Here is a 16,579-nt window from a genome sequence, read left to right on the forward strand (position 1 = left end):
ATAGAAGTTACAGTGGTTGAACATAAGAGCTAAGAGCTTGAACTTGAAAATAAACTACTTCCACACACAAAGGGGGAAAGAAGCATTCCAAAGTAGAATGTATAGTCTAGATCATTGGGTGGTATTATTATTATTATTATTATTATTATTATTATTATTATTATTACTATTATTCTCTTCATTGTACGTGCTGTGTTACAGAGCAGTGTAAGCAAAATTGGAAGGCTCATTCTTCAGGAAACTTGCTGTCTGAAATTTGACAATGGTAGAAATAAGAATGGGAAGCAAGAGGAGGAAAGGAGTTGCAAGGGTAAAAATTGATATCCCAGCCTTGTATAAGAAAGAAGTGAGATTTCAAAAAGTATTCCAATGCATACATTTTTTTTGTACAAAAAGCAATAGCTTTGATGGCACATCATTAAATATTATATATGCCTGCTTAGTATTTAAACACTGCAATGTATATGTTTATATTTCTATAAAGGATTTTGGAATGCTAATGCTCTTGTAATGCAAACATTTCATCCATTTGGAGCCATTTTATTTCCCTCTACATCCAATTACATTCCCTGTAAGTACTCTCTACAAGAGACAAATTTTTATGTAAATTTATTTGCAGTTCAGGATTGTGCTAAATAATTGCTAACAGAAATGTATTATTTAGCTGCAGGCTATCTTACTGCATTAGAATTAAACAGTAACTGTTGCTCTTTCAGCAATGGCAAGAAACACCAGGCTGATGTCAACATCACTTGGATTGCCATTATCATGGTTTCAAATAAATTTATATCTCTACCTTTCTGGTTCATGGAAGGAAAATTGGTTATTTCTAGAAGTCCCCAGCTATTTTCAGCCTAATGGCATGGGAGGGGGGATTCTCAGCTTATATTTTTCCTGGTATTTTAATTAAGCACATTTTTATTAGCCATGATTATACTATTATTTTACTTAGGATTACACTGTTAAAGTAATAAACATGTTGTATTGATCCATTAGAATTTTTGAGGGGCTAAAAATATTTCCTGATTGATGGGGCAGACTTCAAACGGTGGTGTTGGTGAATCAGCACATGCAGTCTGGCCATAGAAACCACCTATACATGTTGTTTTGACTACTGTAGTGTATAGTAATGTTGTTTGGACTATATGGGGCTACATTTCAAGGACATGCCCTCCAACATTTCTCCGATGAGAATGGGAACGTCATATTCCATTAGTAGTAGTAGTAGTCGTCGTCATATAAATAGTAAACCCAGCCACTCTGGGCAGCTTCCAACATACAGTGGTACCTCGCAAGACGAATGCCTCGCAAGACGAAAAACGCACAAGACGAAAGAGTTTTCCGTTTTTTGAGTCGTTCTGCAAGACGAATTTCCCTATGGGCTTGCTTCGCAAGACGAAACGTCTTGCGAGTTCTTGCGAGTTTGTTTCCTTTTTCTTAAAGCCGCTAAGCCGCTAATAGCCGTGCTTCGCAAGACGAAAAAACCGCAAGACGAAGAGACTCGTGGAACGGATTAATTTCGTCTTGCGAGGCACCACTGTACATAAAAATATAAAAAAACATTAAACATAAAAAACCTTCCCCATACAGGGCTGCCTTCATATCAGGCATCCCCAAACTCAGCCCTCCTTATGTTTTTAGGACTACAATTCCCATCATCCCTGACCACTGGTCCTGTTAGCTAGGGATGATGGGAGTTGTAGTCCCAAAACATCTGGAGGGGCGAGTTTGGGGATGCCTACTTCAGATGGCTATGGGGTCGGATAACTCCATACCTTCCAACATTTCTCCGACGAAAATAGGAATGTTGTAAGGAAAAGCGGGACATTCTGGGATCAAATCAGAAACTGAGACAGAATCTCTAAATCTGGGACTGTCCCTGGAAATTAGAGACACTTGAAGGGCATTCGGAAACTTCAGAATACCCTTTAAGAATTCTGCAGCCAGAATACTGACCAGGGCCAGTCCTACAGCTTTACTGGCTGGGTCCACATGTGGACACAATTCGAAGTACTGATTATGACCTACAAAGTCCTACATGACTAAGGACAGGGTTACTTTTTTATTTTAAGCTTCAACAAGATGTTTGTATTTTGTCACATTTCCAGTGTTGTTTACCGTTTTTATCTCTCTGCTTTTAAACTTGTATGGTGCTCCTAATATGCAATACTGTTTTAAAGGCATAATGGGCTTTATTACTGTTTTAGTTTAGTTTGGTGTGTTTTAGCGATTCTGTAAGCCACTTAGGATTTATTTATAAAGAGAAGTGAGGTAGACATTTCTTTATAAATAAATGCCTAGGTTGCAGAGCTCTGATCACCCAGAACTGATGCACCCCTTATTTGTGTCAACCAAAAAGCAACGTCTCAAAATCCTAGAAATATGACTCATGTGCTTTTTGCGAGTAACTACAGCGCTGTAAGAGTTAGAGAATCCATTTATTTTAAGTGGACAATAATATTCCACTCGCAGAGAAATACTTTGTTGCACAGTCCTTAATTTTTTTTATACCTGCATTATATTCACAAAGTATTCCCTCCCTCAAAAGAAAGTTGAACCACACACAATGGCCCTGAACTCCACAGCCAGGAACTAGCCAAACTTTCTGCACTGAAATGGCCTGTTTAATTCATTTTGATGAGTACTTTATCCCCAATCAAACAGGAAAATGATCCAAAAATTAAAGATCTGATTAATGCTTTCTGTGACGTTATAACAACTCCTAAATATTAATCAAATCTTAAGGACAAGCATTTAGTTATTCTCAAAACTCATAACGAAGCACCTGCAGTTTGTAAGAGGGAAAATAATAATTATTAAAGCCTATGAGTTACAGAGGGTGCTTTGATTAGTCTGAGACTTTTTTCCCCTTCTGCCTTCTGTAATCAAGTTAATTATTGCATGCAATAACTCCTGTAAGGATTACACTGTATTTAACAAAGCAAGCCTTGTGCGCGGGTGCTTATTAATTATGACAGCTCCCTGCAAAGCCCTATTACTAGTTAATGCTTTATTCTATAAAGAGATGTCTCCTACTTCAGAATCTAGTTCTGTCTCAATTTGCTTCTGAAAATATTGGCATTACACAAACCAGTTGTCTATGTCAGTTTTAGCTTGATTCGAGGGGTGGGGCAGCAGTGAGGGGAGTCTGGAAAACTCGAATTCACATTGAAAAGAAAACAAGGGGTGGTTCTTGTTTTCGTTCACCAACCAGTTAGCACTGTCCTGTTCAAAGAACCAGTAAATCACTTCAAAATGTTTCATGAACTTTACCTATCCATTACAAAACCAGCAATATATTTTAATCAATAGGGTCCAATTCTGTATTGGCTGCATCTAATTTCTTTGCATAAGGCATGTGTAGTGAGGCCTTACTCCAAGCGAGGCATAGGCAAACTCGGCCCTCCACGTGTTTTGGGACTACGATTCCCATCATCCCTGACCCCTGGTCCTGTTAGCTAGGGATGATGGGAGTTGTAATCCCAAAACATCTGGAGGGCCAAGTTTGCCTATGCCTGCTCCAAGCCAACCTGACATTTAGCAACAGCAGCCAGAGACCTGAGGGCTGGCTGAAGGACAACCATAATTCCCAAGGATGAAGGAGTGGCTGGCCCATGGCATAGTCACTAGCTGCCTGTGCCATGTGCTCTTTACCCGGCGTGCCCCACCACCTACACCATACCATCCCCTACCCTGCACCACTGCGATTGGGGCCATTAATCCTGTAAGCAGTCTAGTTATTACATTTTCCACTAGCTGAAACTTCTAGACCAGATCCAAGGGCAGCCTCACAGAAAGTGCAGTAATCAACCCTTGAGCTTACCAATGCATGGACCACTGCAGTCACAACTGATCACCAGCCCAAACTGGTAGAAAACACCTCTTGACCACAAAAGGTAACTTGGGCTTCTAGTGACAGAGATGGAGTACCCCACTATGTACCTGCTAATCAGAAGTGCAACTCTGTCCCAAACAAGCAGCTGATCTATGTCCCAGGTAGACAAATTGATTTAGCAGTGCCGGGATCAATAACAATTGTGTGTGTGTGTGTGTGTGTACCGTCAATAATATAATCATCACAGTATGTACCTTCTGCATTTCCCTCCTTCTTATCTCATTCTTTACAACACACACACACACAACTCAGGATAAGACTTCATAGAATCATAGAGTTGGAATAGACCACAAGGGCCATTGAGTCCAACCCCCTGCCAAGCAGGAAACACCATCAGAGCACTCCTGACATATGGTTGTCAAGCCTCTGCTTAAAGACCTCCAAAGTAGGAGACTCCACCACACTCCTTGGCAGCAAATTCCACTGTCGAACAGCTCTTACTGTCAGGAAGTTCTTCCTAATGTTTAGGTGGAATCTTCTTTCTTGTAGTTTGGATCCATTGCTCCGTGTCCGCTTCTCTGGAGCAGCAGAAAACAACCTTTCTCCCTCCTCTATATGATATCCTTTTATATCTTTGAACATGGCTATCATATCACCCCTTAACCTCCTCTTCTCCAGGCTAAACATGCCCAGCTCCCTTAGCCATTCCTCATAAGGCATCGTTTCCAGGCCTTTGACCATTTTGGTTGCCCTCCTCTGGACACGTTCCAGTTTGTCAGTGTCCTTCTTGAACTGTGGTGCCCAGAACTGGACACAGTACTCCAGGTGAGGTCTGACCAGAGCAGAATACAGTGGCACTATTACTTCCCTTGATCATGCATCTAATGAAATTGACTTTCATGTGGTCCATTCTAAGATATGCAATTTGTTAGTCTCTAAGGAGTTGTTTTTCTGCAACAGAGAAGCATAGCCATTCTTCTGGGAATTATTAACAATGTGTATCCTTCTGAATAGTCATGTCACTTGACAACAATGTGTACATGGTGAGGCACAGAGCCTTTTCAGAGTGTTTTCAGAAAATAGTTCAAAATCTTGCAGGCCATATGTTATCATCAGTTTGGCAGCATGGATGGCACAAATATTCTTTTACTCACATGTTTATTGTGTTGGCAGCTGCCTCCCTGCTTAATTTACTGCTTTGCTTCCATCCTGTCTTGTTACGAAGGTGCATGCACCTCGCTCTCAAGCCTTCCAGAGTATTCGTTTCCTGTAATGAAAAACAAAAGTGTGCTGTCCTTACATCTTACTGTGTCTCTATGTTCTTAGCCTGCAAGGAATTCCTTGCACCTGCTGAAGTCCCCCCCCCCCAGACAGAACTCATCTTGAATGTACCTACATTTACTATGGTTTAGTTACAATTTTATGTGACTGCAGATGCACAAATGCATTTCAATGCTCAATCTCCATCCAGCTCATCAGTGGTGTTGCTCTTTTACCCTAATGATAATACTTACCATAAAATACCTAATCTCCAAAGTACACCTGTACTGAAAGGTTAAAGGAGTGGATGGGGGGGGGGCAATATCCCTTCTATGTTTTCAGAAACACCCGTATCTGTGTCTCTATTTGTTCTAGTCTCTATGCTGATGTTGAGTATCTTCTGTTTGGTTTGGATCATAATGTAACAGCATAAACATCTTGCCAAGTCAGTCCATGCAATCCAACATTCTGTATGTGCTTACAAACTGACAGGTGCCGACAAAGGAAAGTCAAAGGCAGGTCACGGTAGTGAAAACCATTGTCCTAGTCCTCCATACAGGAAAGTAGTGCCTTTCAAAGGGAGGCCCACTTGTCTTTGCTTTTGTTAAATGAGAAAAGTGGGTGGTTTGAGCGTTCCTAATGGTGCAAATTAACCAACCACACAATCCATTGTTTTGTATATAATTCCATTTATGTTTACTTAATTTACCTGAATTTGGGACTCTTCCTTGGAATTGTTTAAAAGCTGGAAGAGTAGGATGGTTCATACAGCAGTAAGCCAGAAATATATGCATTTCGTAGTTTAATAATCAGGTTTCAATTTGAAAGGCACACACACATTTAATTACAAGAATGGATCTGGATAAAAATAGAAAAGTGTAGGGAGCACACAAAATTAGATTTAGTATTTGAAGAAATAGGAGAGATTATATTGATTTATCTGTTCATTTCCATATACAATTCAATAAAATGTATCACTTGAAACTTAATGGGAAGGAGAAATACCCTCAGACCTCCACAGGATTGGTGCAAAGTATTTTCAACATGTCAATACCCTGCATTCACTTTATCTAAAGCTTCCTCAGATGCAGCTCTAAGCAAAACAAATTGCATTAGGTAATTAATTTCTTATGGACTGAGCTGAACTTTCAGTTTTGCAGAAATGGTGTATATTAAATACTAATGCCTAAAAACACAAATTAGATATTTATCTGTAAATATTCTGCTCATAACATTGATATTTCAAGCAAGCACTGTGACTCATGAACAAAGTTTATACAAAATCGAAACTAACCTATTTAATAAATGAAACAAATCTGTAGAAGGAAAATATGGCAATTTCCCAGGATTTGGGGGGGGGGGTTAATCACAAATTTATATGAGAAATCCTGTAGAGCCCCAATGGGAACTTTGCTTCCATTGCAAATTGTTGGCATGGTGGGGGACAATTCTGATTACCATCACAGCTAGGGCAGTGAGTTAAAGCCCCTCTTCCCCCAAACCATGCTGCCCATCCATCCTGGACCCTCCTGTGCCAGCTCTTTGTGAAACATATATCAGCTACGTGACGCCAAACTTCAAGATAAACATCTACTTTGCCTTCAAAGTTCAAAACATAGAGCCAGAAAGATATAGTCCCATAATCTGTGTCGTATCATCTGAGTTGTGGTCTCTATTTATATAACCTAGTGGCTGTGTGTGTGCAATGATTTAGTGCAGACATGCCACATTCAGTGCTCTGTGGTGGTGATGTAGGTGTGGCAGTTGTCAACATAGGGGCAGGTCCATCTCAGGTGTGAAGTTATGTCATCACTGACATAATTACCTGACATTCAGAAGACATCTTAAGGCAGCCCTGTTCAGGGAAGTTTTTAATATGTAACGCTGTACTGTTTTTAACACTGATTGGGAGCCGCCCAGAGTGGCTGGGGAAACTCAGCCAGATGGGCTGGGTATAAATAATAAATTATTATTATTATTATTATTATTATTATTATTATTATTATTATTATTATTATTATCACTGGGGTGCATAGATAGCAGGTACTGTGTAGTGAGGTGCTGTGTAGAAGGGCATGAACAGTGCTTGAACCATGAAGAGTTTCACATGGCTTGAGTTAAAGAGTACTTAAGCTCTGCAGCTGACAGCAGCTGCACTCCAGCAAGGTTCCTTCAGGGCCATAAATTGCTTTGCCTGTAAAGAACCATCGCATCTTAAAGGGTTGTTAAAGTGCCGTGACACATGAAATATACATAAGTGAGTGCGCTTTTTTGCATCTGAGGTCTTATTTAAACTGGGCAATACTTTTTAGAATATTACAAGATATGCACGACAACTTTTACATATATGTGTGTGTGTGTTTAGGTTTTTGTTTTTAATTGTTAATGTAAACTACTTTGAGTTACCACAATTGCTTTCTGTCTGTAACCAAACTTTCTGTCTATAGCCAAACACATTTCACCCAGTTCTGTGTTACTTTCCAAACTGTTTGATTGCAAACAAAAAACGTGTGCGGAGAGGCAATGCTGATTAATCCCTATCAGTCATTTATCGCTCAAAAAAAATCACCCCTCCCAGGTAGATATATGAGTTTACATCTTTTTCACGAGGAGAAAAAGTTTCTCCAAAGTTTTCCCTTGACAACTACTGCTGTGCCTACCCCTGCTTGCTATCTTCACAGACACACGCCCCACTTCACATTTTCCTCTGCCTTGCTTGCAGGCAATGGGAAAACCTAGTAAGTTTGAACTGCAAAAAGAGAGAGAAAGATTCCTTTGGTCACTGTGTTCAGTTATTAGGGTGAGCACAACCCCACTGCAGCACAATTTTCCCCCAAGTTCTATAAAGAGAGGGGCGGACAGAGGGGAAGAAGGCTGCTTTCGACATATCTGCACAGGTTCAGCATAGTTGATCCAAGAACATCCCTTTTAACTTTGTACAGCACATATTACTCTCCACACTGCAGAATCCAGGATGCATAAGGGAAACAAATTAACCACTGAAAACACACTGATACTGGTTGTATCAGCAAATGACTTCTCAGCTCACTCACCAAAAATACTGTAACCATCTCACTTTATGGGCTGCCCTGCCAAGAAAAGATTTTCAGTCTGCAAACTGAATCAGGGCAGTGAAAATCCAGCTCAATATCAACAACCCCATTAGTAACTAGAGGAAGAGCCAAATGACATCATATTCATGCAGCCAATCATTAGCAGTCTCAAGTTTGAGCCAAACTTATTTTTTTAAATGCATATTGATTGTAAATATAATAATATATATTGTCGTTGCATAGAGAAGGAGGAAATGAATTGTCAAGTTTAAAAATATCAACTCAAATAAATTATTCAAAGAGAATACCAGGACCTTATAGTATTAAAATTCTATAGTTTTACCAACATTAAAAAGTAATCACTGTTATTTCAAATTTGTGAAATAAATAAGTTATAATTTACATACAAACACCTGAAATACCAATCGTTATGATCCAGTTGTATATTTCAAATAAATTATATTTCATATTACACACCATCATATTTCAAATTACATCTCTCACCCAAAATCTGTACAATACATAAATATTAAAAAACAAGAAAGGAAGATACATAAAAGGTGTGTTTTCTCCCCCCTCCCCCCCATTGCTATAAACTAAACACAACCTACCTTCCACTTGCTATCAACTTTAAAGGATTTTTAAAGAAATTATAACAAGTATTGTGGTAATTTACTAAGTAATTGACACAATTATGGAACCAACAACTGAAATGTGAGGTTTGGGGAGGAAATGTTTTGCTCACTACAGAAATGTGTTTGTAGTCATTCACATGATCAATAGGCATATGAATAACCATGAATTACTTACAGTAATTTTTACATTGCTCGTACTAGCTTTGATATCTAGTTACACAAATATGATGACCACAATCCAACTCAGGTTAAATCATGCATACGAGTATTGAAATCAATAGGGTTAAGAGCACTTTACTCTGTTCACTTACAGCCAATAACGACCGACAAAATAATCAGTATTATGCAGTTGTTAGGTTTGGATATTTTATTTTATTTTATTGCTTAACATCAGCAACTAACTAAGCTTTGGTTTAAACTATGGCACATTTACAGTTCTTATTCCTCACTTGATAGACTTCAGCACATTTATTTTATGCACAGTTCATTGATCAAAAATAATTATTTAAGAAAAGTATTAATTTAGCTGCAGGATGCAACATGAAAGCAGCTTCCTTAGAATAAGCGCAAAATTAAACCTAAGTGACTGGAACTAACGTTATTTGTCGCAATTATGCTTCACTTTGTTGTAGCTGACATTCATTTTCTATTTTTACACTTCATAACATTTACTAGGGATGCAAGTTCCAAAAATCAATACTAATAAAGTTTGGTCAGTATTTACCCTCGTTTTATCCCAATCAGTTGTGGCCTACGGGCCATGAGGTCCTCAGAGTGCTGGAGAAGTAGTTATGAGTAAAGGAAATAAAATCAAGACTTTGGGGAAAGGCAATACACCCTTACATTTGTCAGCATTAATTTAATAGTGCTAGGTCATATTTTCAGGGGGTAGAACTTCTAACTCTCAACCAAACACAATACACCCACACTTCATTTTCACAATAAAGGTTTGCTTTACGCCATGCTCAGATTCATTCATGATTCACCCCAGATGATATCTGGCTAAAGGGGAATATAGCAGTACTCACTTTACTACTAAAGTAATTCAGTTTTTGTTTGGGTAGGACTGGGGGAGAACTTGCTTGCTGAGCATAAAGGAAAATCCTCCATAATTTCATCTGTAACCAGTTTAGCATTTATCTTTCAGGAGTTGCATGCTCCTGCACACCTAACTTGCCTCTTGGGCCAGCTATAAACAAAACTATTTCTTTTACTCTCATATAAACCTGCACTGGCTCCCACTAGTTATTTGGACGTACATGGCTTTTATGACTATCCCAGGACATGGCTTTTGCTGTTTTTCAGGTTCTCGCTGCAATGCAGCTGAAATGTAAACTTGCTGCCATTCTCTGTTGCTTTCGCAGTGTGAGCAGCACTTCTTTTAGCTGTTTGGCTGCAAGCGCTTACTGCTTAAAATATATGTAGAGTGAATGCGTCATGAAAAGTTAATTTTTAGTCAATAGGATTGTTCCCTGTATGCATTAATAGTCAAATATGGTTATAAGAATAATTTGGAAGGGGTTTTTTCAGTTTTTTTAAATATAGCTCTTAGCCAGGAAGGAGCCAAAGCAAATAATGATGAGCAAACATCAGTGTTATTTCAGCCCCAGCCACAAATCTGAGCTAGCATCAAGGGAATAGAGCTTTTACTTGTCAGAGCAGGTTCTTTGATAGGTACTTAGTACATAGACTAAAAGCCAGACATGTTGAATCAGTTGAATCTGGGAGAAAATGTTCTTAATGTGAAGAGCCTCTAATTTGCAGCATGATGGAGAATCTTTAATGTGTGTCAAAGGGCAAGCCAGAATGTGGGTGGCACAGCTTAGCTTGATCAAGGGAGAATATAAAATAGATTGGGCAGGATTATGACCAGGCTAATTCAGAGAAAACAGGAGTTCAATTCAGGGCATATAAAACAGTTCTGATCATGTTTGTTTATTTTAGGGAAGTTTCTAATGTTTGATGTATTATCGGGTTTTTAATATTCTGTTGGGAGCTGCCCAGAGTGTCTGGGGCAACTCAGTCTTATGGGTGGCATACAAATATTACAACTACTACTACTACTACTACTACTACTACTACTACTACTACTATTGTTACAATAAACTAAAAGGCCACAGATCGCAAAGGCAGCATAATCAATCAAGAGGATGAACATTTTCAATAAAGAAGTCTGAGAAAATAAAAATATATTTGCCTGGCATCTCTGGATAGAGTGCACCACAACTGGGCTGCTACACTGAGCGGGCACTCAGAAAAGAATTAAATTAGCTAATAGAAGGGACAGCACAGGACAAAGCAAATAACAAAACAAAGTACCGTATTTTTCACCCCATAAGACGCACCTGACCATAAGGCGCACCTAGCGGGCGCTCTGTCACTTCCCCCACCTCCTGCAAAAGCCATGGATAGCCGTGCAAAGCCTTCGCAGGGTAGTGGGATGAACGCTCCCCATGCCGTGGAGGCTTCGCGCGGTGAAGCTAGAACAGCTAGAAGGAGCGCTACACAGCACGCCCTCTAGCTGTTCTGGCTTCTGGGATAGCCGCGCAGCCTGCATTCACTCCATAAGACGCACACACATTTCCCCTTACTTTTTAGGAGGAAAAAGGTGTGTCTTATAGAGCGAAAAATACGGTGGTGAATTTAGGGAGGGATACAAAAAAAAGTTTAGGGATTCATGCACAGGACTAAGTACATTAATACTTAGGACTAAGACTTCATGCATGATCCATTCACTGTACCCTCAGCTATACAATCACCAACAACACTTCATTGGATGCATTATTATGTCCTGGCCATTTAGGATTATGAAAGTTGTCCCAACTTCCAAGACAAGGGGCGTAACAGGCTTATGCGCGCTCCGCTGACACACAAGGGGTTCAGGAAAGTAACCCCTGTGCAAAACGGTTGTTGTCTGTACTTCTCTCCCATGGAAGGAAACAGGACATACGTTAGCCATGCCTAAGTATACTGACAATGATTTCAATGGACATAAGAGCAACTAACTTTAATTGGAATCCAGCCTGCAGTTCTAAGCCACTCTCGCTGTTGAATGTCACTACTATTTATAGGAAAAAACTGCATAGCCTGCGTTGTTCATTGCAGTCACAAGGCTGTGGTGAACATAAAATCTGAAAAATGTATGTAAAGCACACAACCTGGGATAAATAAACAAATGCACACAGCACTGCACAGTGTGTTGCACTCATCACCTCACTTGGATCTGCCCCAACAGTGGCTTTGATGTAGCTACGGAGAAAAGCAATTCTGTCCTCAAAGTGCCTAGCAGAATTGTCACAGTAGGTTTCTGAGGCTTCCAGCATACTATTTACTGGGCCAGATGTTAATAGGCGTTGTACCTCTTGGCTGCATGGCTACCTGAAGACTCAACAAAGGTAGCAAAGCATACCTTTACTGCCTTCAGGGCTGTTCAGCAGGCACAATATATGCTCCATCATCAGCAGAATTGTTTCCTCCCGATGTATATTCTTTAAGCCTTAAGTAGTCCCATAAGCCTGAATCACTCCATCTAACTTCCCAGTTTCCATATCATCAATAATCATAAAATCCATAGAACATTAGAAGCCCACTTGTTTTTAAATTCCGAAACTTGAGTAAATAAACCCAGTCTTTGTTATTTAAATCTTTAAACTCCTGGGAATTTGATTCACAACACTCAGAGAGGGCACTGGCATGTAATATTTCCATTTCAGTTTTTATTGACGGAGTGGTTGTTACAGCTGACATAAATCCAAGTTTAGCTTGAAGTTGTGATCATTCTTTCCTTGGGTAAATGTTGTGAAAAGCTGACAATACAAAGAAAAACTGTCCAGACAGGTTGGTTCTTATAAAAACCTGTTTCACACTCTGATGGTGCTAATTGATTCTTAATGGGTTATGGTTACGGTGTTATTTGATATTAAGAAGAAAAAACCCAAACCATGTTTTTATAGGAAGAAAGTTTTGAAGGTTGGGGTTGCAGAAAGGGGAATTATATTTAATCACTAGACATGTGGGAGGATTTCAACCTGGCAGCAACTGCTCACACGGGAATCCAACAGAAAAAGCTTCTCTCAATGAATTAGAAATTAGCAACAGACAGACTTGAAAAATATATTGTACTTATATGGCCCAATGCAGAGGTTTCCTGGTGTTCAAAATGGTCATTATATAAAACATAACAATTCTCCCCTGCACCCAGTCCTCCAGCCTAGACTAGGACCCAACCCCGCAGTTATAATCTGAGGCCTTTTTTCATGTGCCCCCTCCATGAGAGATCTGGAGACGGGCAACATGAGAATAGGCATTTTCTGTGATGGCTCCCCATTTGTGGAATGCTTTTCCCAGAGATGCTTGTTTGGTACCTTCATGTCTTTAGGTGCCAGGTGAAAACATCCATCTTCACTAGGGCAGGGTGATATATCAAAATATTGTCCAAAGCTGGTTTGAACTCCATATCATTATATCAGTTTCATAATTTTTGACCTGGCCATATATCATGAATGTGTGTGTGTGTGTGTGTGTGTGTGTGAGAGAGAGAGAGAGAGAGAGAGAGAGAGAGAGAGAGAGAGAGAGAGAATGGTGCAAAAATCACAATGTAGGGAAAGCCAGCCAAGGCCTCTACATAGCTCCATCCTTATTCAAGACATCATGATATATTGGTATATCACAATGTTTAGCTGGTGGTATATCACAATGTTGAAAACGAGATATTGCCCAGCCTTACTCTTCTCCTAGGCCAGGCATGTCCAAAGTCCACTTGAGGGGCCTAATCCAGCCTGCCGTTTGACTTAATCTGGCCTCCATGGCAGTATATGTCGTGGGGTAAAATCCTAAGCAACTTCAATAAAAAAAAAAGCTGAACAAGTTTGTGCCAAAATTGTATATAAAAAAAAAGCTCAACTTCAATCTAAAAAAAGGTCAACTTCGGTCGGCCCTCACACATGTTCACTTCACCAAATCTGGCCCTCTTTGAAAAAAAGTTGGGGCACCTCTGACCTAGGCCTTTGGCTGATGAAACCATCTATGGTCTTTTAAACTGTGTGGGGTATTGTTTTGTTATTATGCTATGTGTTTTGTGTTTTTGTACTGTAAACTGCCTTGTGCTCCTTTGATAAAGGGCGGTATATAAATTTAATAAATAATAATAGACTAGTACTGCATCGAATTCCCAGGTGGGCATAGCAGAGTAAGGTCAATTCCACTCAGTTTGTTCACTTAGATCTTGATGATGATACACGTCTGGATGAAATAATACAATGTCATATATCTTAGGCAGCAATTTTATGCACAGGTCACTGACAAAGGGGAAGTTACTTCCAAGTACATATGTGTAAAAGGTGGCGCTGTGGGTTAAACCACAGAGCCTAAGACTTGCCGATCAGAAGGTCGGCGGTTCGAATCCCTGCAACGGGGTGAGCTCCCGTTGCTCAGTCCCAGCTCCTGCCAACCTAGCAGTTCGAAAGCACGTCAAAGTGCAAGTAGATAAATAGGTACCGCTCCAGCGGGAAGGTAAACAGCATTTCCGTGCGCTGCTCTGGTTCGCCAGAAGCAGCTTAGTCATGCTGGCCACATGACCTGGAAGCTGTCTGCGGACAAACGCCAGCTCCCTCGGCCCATAGAGCGAGATGAGCGCCGCAACCCCAGAGTCAGTCACGACTGGACCTAACGGTCAGGGGTCCCTTTACCTTTACCTTTACATATGTGTTAGAGGTATAGGTTGGTTGTTCGAGAGCAATCAGGCAATATGCTGCAATAGTCTGTTTTAAAGCTTTCTTATCGGTGATAAAAACCTTTGGAAAGCAGAGTGCCTCTATTCCGTGTCTTGCTCATTCACTGGCAGAATCTGAGAGTGGGCGGTCCTTAAACCTTCCCCAGCAGAGTAGTTTCTTGATGCCCAGTCTGCGCCTCCCCTCTCTGCGTGGAAGCCTACTGCGCAAGGAAGGTGTGGATAACGGGGGACCTCTCTCCTCCCCGCTTTGCTCAGGAAAGGTGTCCTGGCACCGCTAGAGGCGTGGCTACCTTCCTCCGCTCCACTAGAGGCGTGGCTACCTTCCTCCACTGAGGAAGTGCTGCTTCCCACGATCTTTGAGGGCTCTCTGTAATCCATCCGGCTTTTCCCCTCTCGCCCCTGAGCCGATGGTGGTTCCCTAACAATATGCATAAGATTACACCAACTGTCCTTCACTTAAAGTTTAACAGTAGCCCATGGAACATTGCATGTTCTCTTCTGGGCCACGGTTCTTTGTTGCAAAACCAAACAAAACGGGGGGGAGGAGGAGGCATCCATATGAGTAGGATGGTGATTACATGTCTTATGCTTCCCTCACCTTACGCAGACAAGCTTTTCCACAATAGCAAATAACTACCAGAAAAGCAAAAGAATATAAACCAGACCTTCTCAAAGTTCAACAAGCAGCAGCAACAGATGAAAAGCCTTTTTCAGGAGCCTACTCCAATGCCTACTTCAATGCCTACTCCAAATTCATCTTACAGGCTTTTCACTCTGAGTGATAGAGCAGTATTGATTCTAGCAGCTAGCTCCTGGATTTCCTTTATTTTTAAGGACATATATTAGCATTCCCTGTTCTTTAAAAAATAATAATAATCTTGGCTTACAAACAAATATTTAAAAATCACAGCTAAGTTACATGAAATACCATGCTAAAAATATGCCATTAGCAAAGAAATGAAATGAGCATCAAAACACCCAGGAAGGCAGCTTAGAAGTTAAATATTTTTCATCTGTGGGATGTGTGGCAGATGCCTACCATGGCTACCATCCCGAACAGGGTTCAGACATGAAGCATTCCAGAATGGCACTCCTAAAATATTCTCGGTAAACTCCTCACTGTTCTTCCCAATTGAATTTGAAGCAGAATGCATTATCTCCTTTGATGGATGCCAAACTAATGCCGAGAGTAACTAGAGCTTCTCTGGCATGTCTGGGACAGAGGTTGAGAGGAGTTTTCACAGGACTCTGCTGAATGTAACCAATAAGCCTACTACTCCCTACTCCTTTAACCTTTTCAACATCCAGCTACTCACACCTAGACTCAAGTGACTACTGTATCATATACTCACCAAACAGCCCTAACATATTTAATTTGCCTCATTTCCAATACATTTTTTTATTTGGAGAAATGGCCTTGATTTTTCACATCAACTTACTAAGAAACATTGCCAGTAGGCAACAGTTATTCTGGCTTTGTTTAAGATGGAATACATGAGGCATTTTACGTTATGGGGATGTTAAGATTTTGATTTCTCTTCTGAGGACTCACTGCGACACTGTTTTAAAACTCCTGTGCTAAATAGATAGCAAAGCTGATAAAATAAAAAGCTTTTCATGGGCAATATATAGTCAACACAAGGAAGTGCATCACTCCAACGTTCATGTAATTGTGATCCTGTAAGACTTGACTGCCATCAGCATTTTTATATTTCCACATGAAATATGGGCAAGAAGTTACTTTAGACATGCCCTCCCATCGTTAAAAAATAATCTGACTATATGGCATAAAAACCTCCGCAATTTAGTTATTGCGGGAGGAAACAGCACCTAAGTTACAGGCCTCTAAGGGGCAGGAAGTCATTTCTACTGAGTATGTTGGGATTTTATTTCATATACTTTCATCTCAGATTTACAGGAATCTCTCCCTATCACATTTAGAGACATATGGTTGTTGTGATCTTAGTTTGGGTGTTATTATTTAACATCTTTAGGCTTTGTATGTGCTGCCTTTAGTTTGATATATTAGGAGATTTTTGTTATTGCCCTTCTATCATCATGACTC

At 40.2% G+C, this 16,579-nt stretch overlaps 1 protein-coding gene across 11 annotated transcripts in view; it reads right to left on the bottom strand.

Moving 5' to 3' along the window:
* The window catches only part of ZNF385D (zinc finger protein 385D), a 554,298-nt gene that overhangs the window by 343,695 nt on the left and 194,024 nt on the right, over positions 1-16,579 (bottom strand). For 3 of the 11 annotated variants that reach the window (XM_083468266.1, XM_083468267.1, XM_083468268.1), the window contains one exon: positions 4,990-5,102. The exons of the other annotated variants lie outside the window; for them this stretch is intronic. The gene's annotated coding sequence lies outside the window, so the exon portion shown is untranslated. The remainder of the gene's footprint in view (positions 1-4,989; positions 5,103-16,579) is intronic. 11 annotated transcript variants of the gene reach the window in all.

This window comes from Podarcis liolepis (genome assembly GCF_965112155.1).
Source record: "Podarcis liolepis genome assembly, chromosome: 12".
Classification (NCBI taxonomy): Eukaryota; Metazoa; Chordata; class Lepidosauria; order Squamata; family Lacertidae; genus Podarcis; species Podarcis liolepis.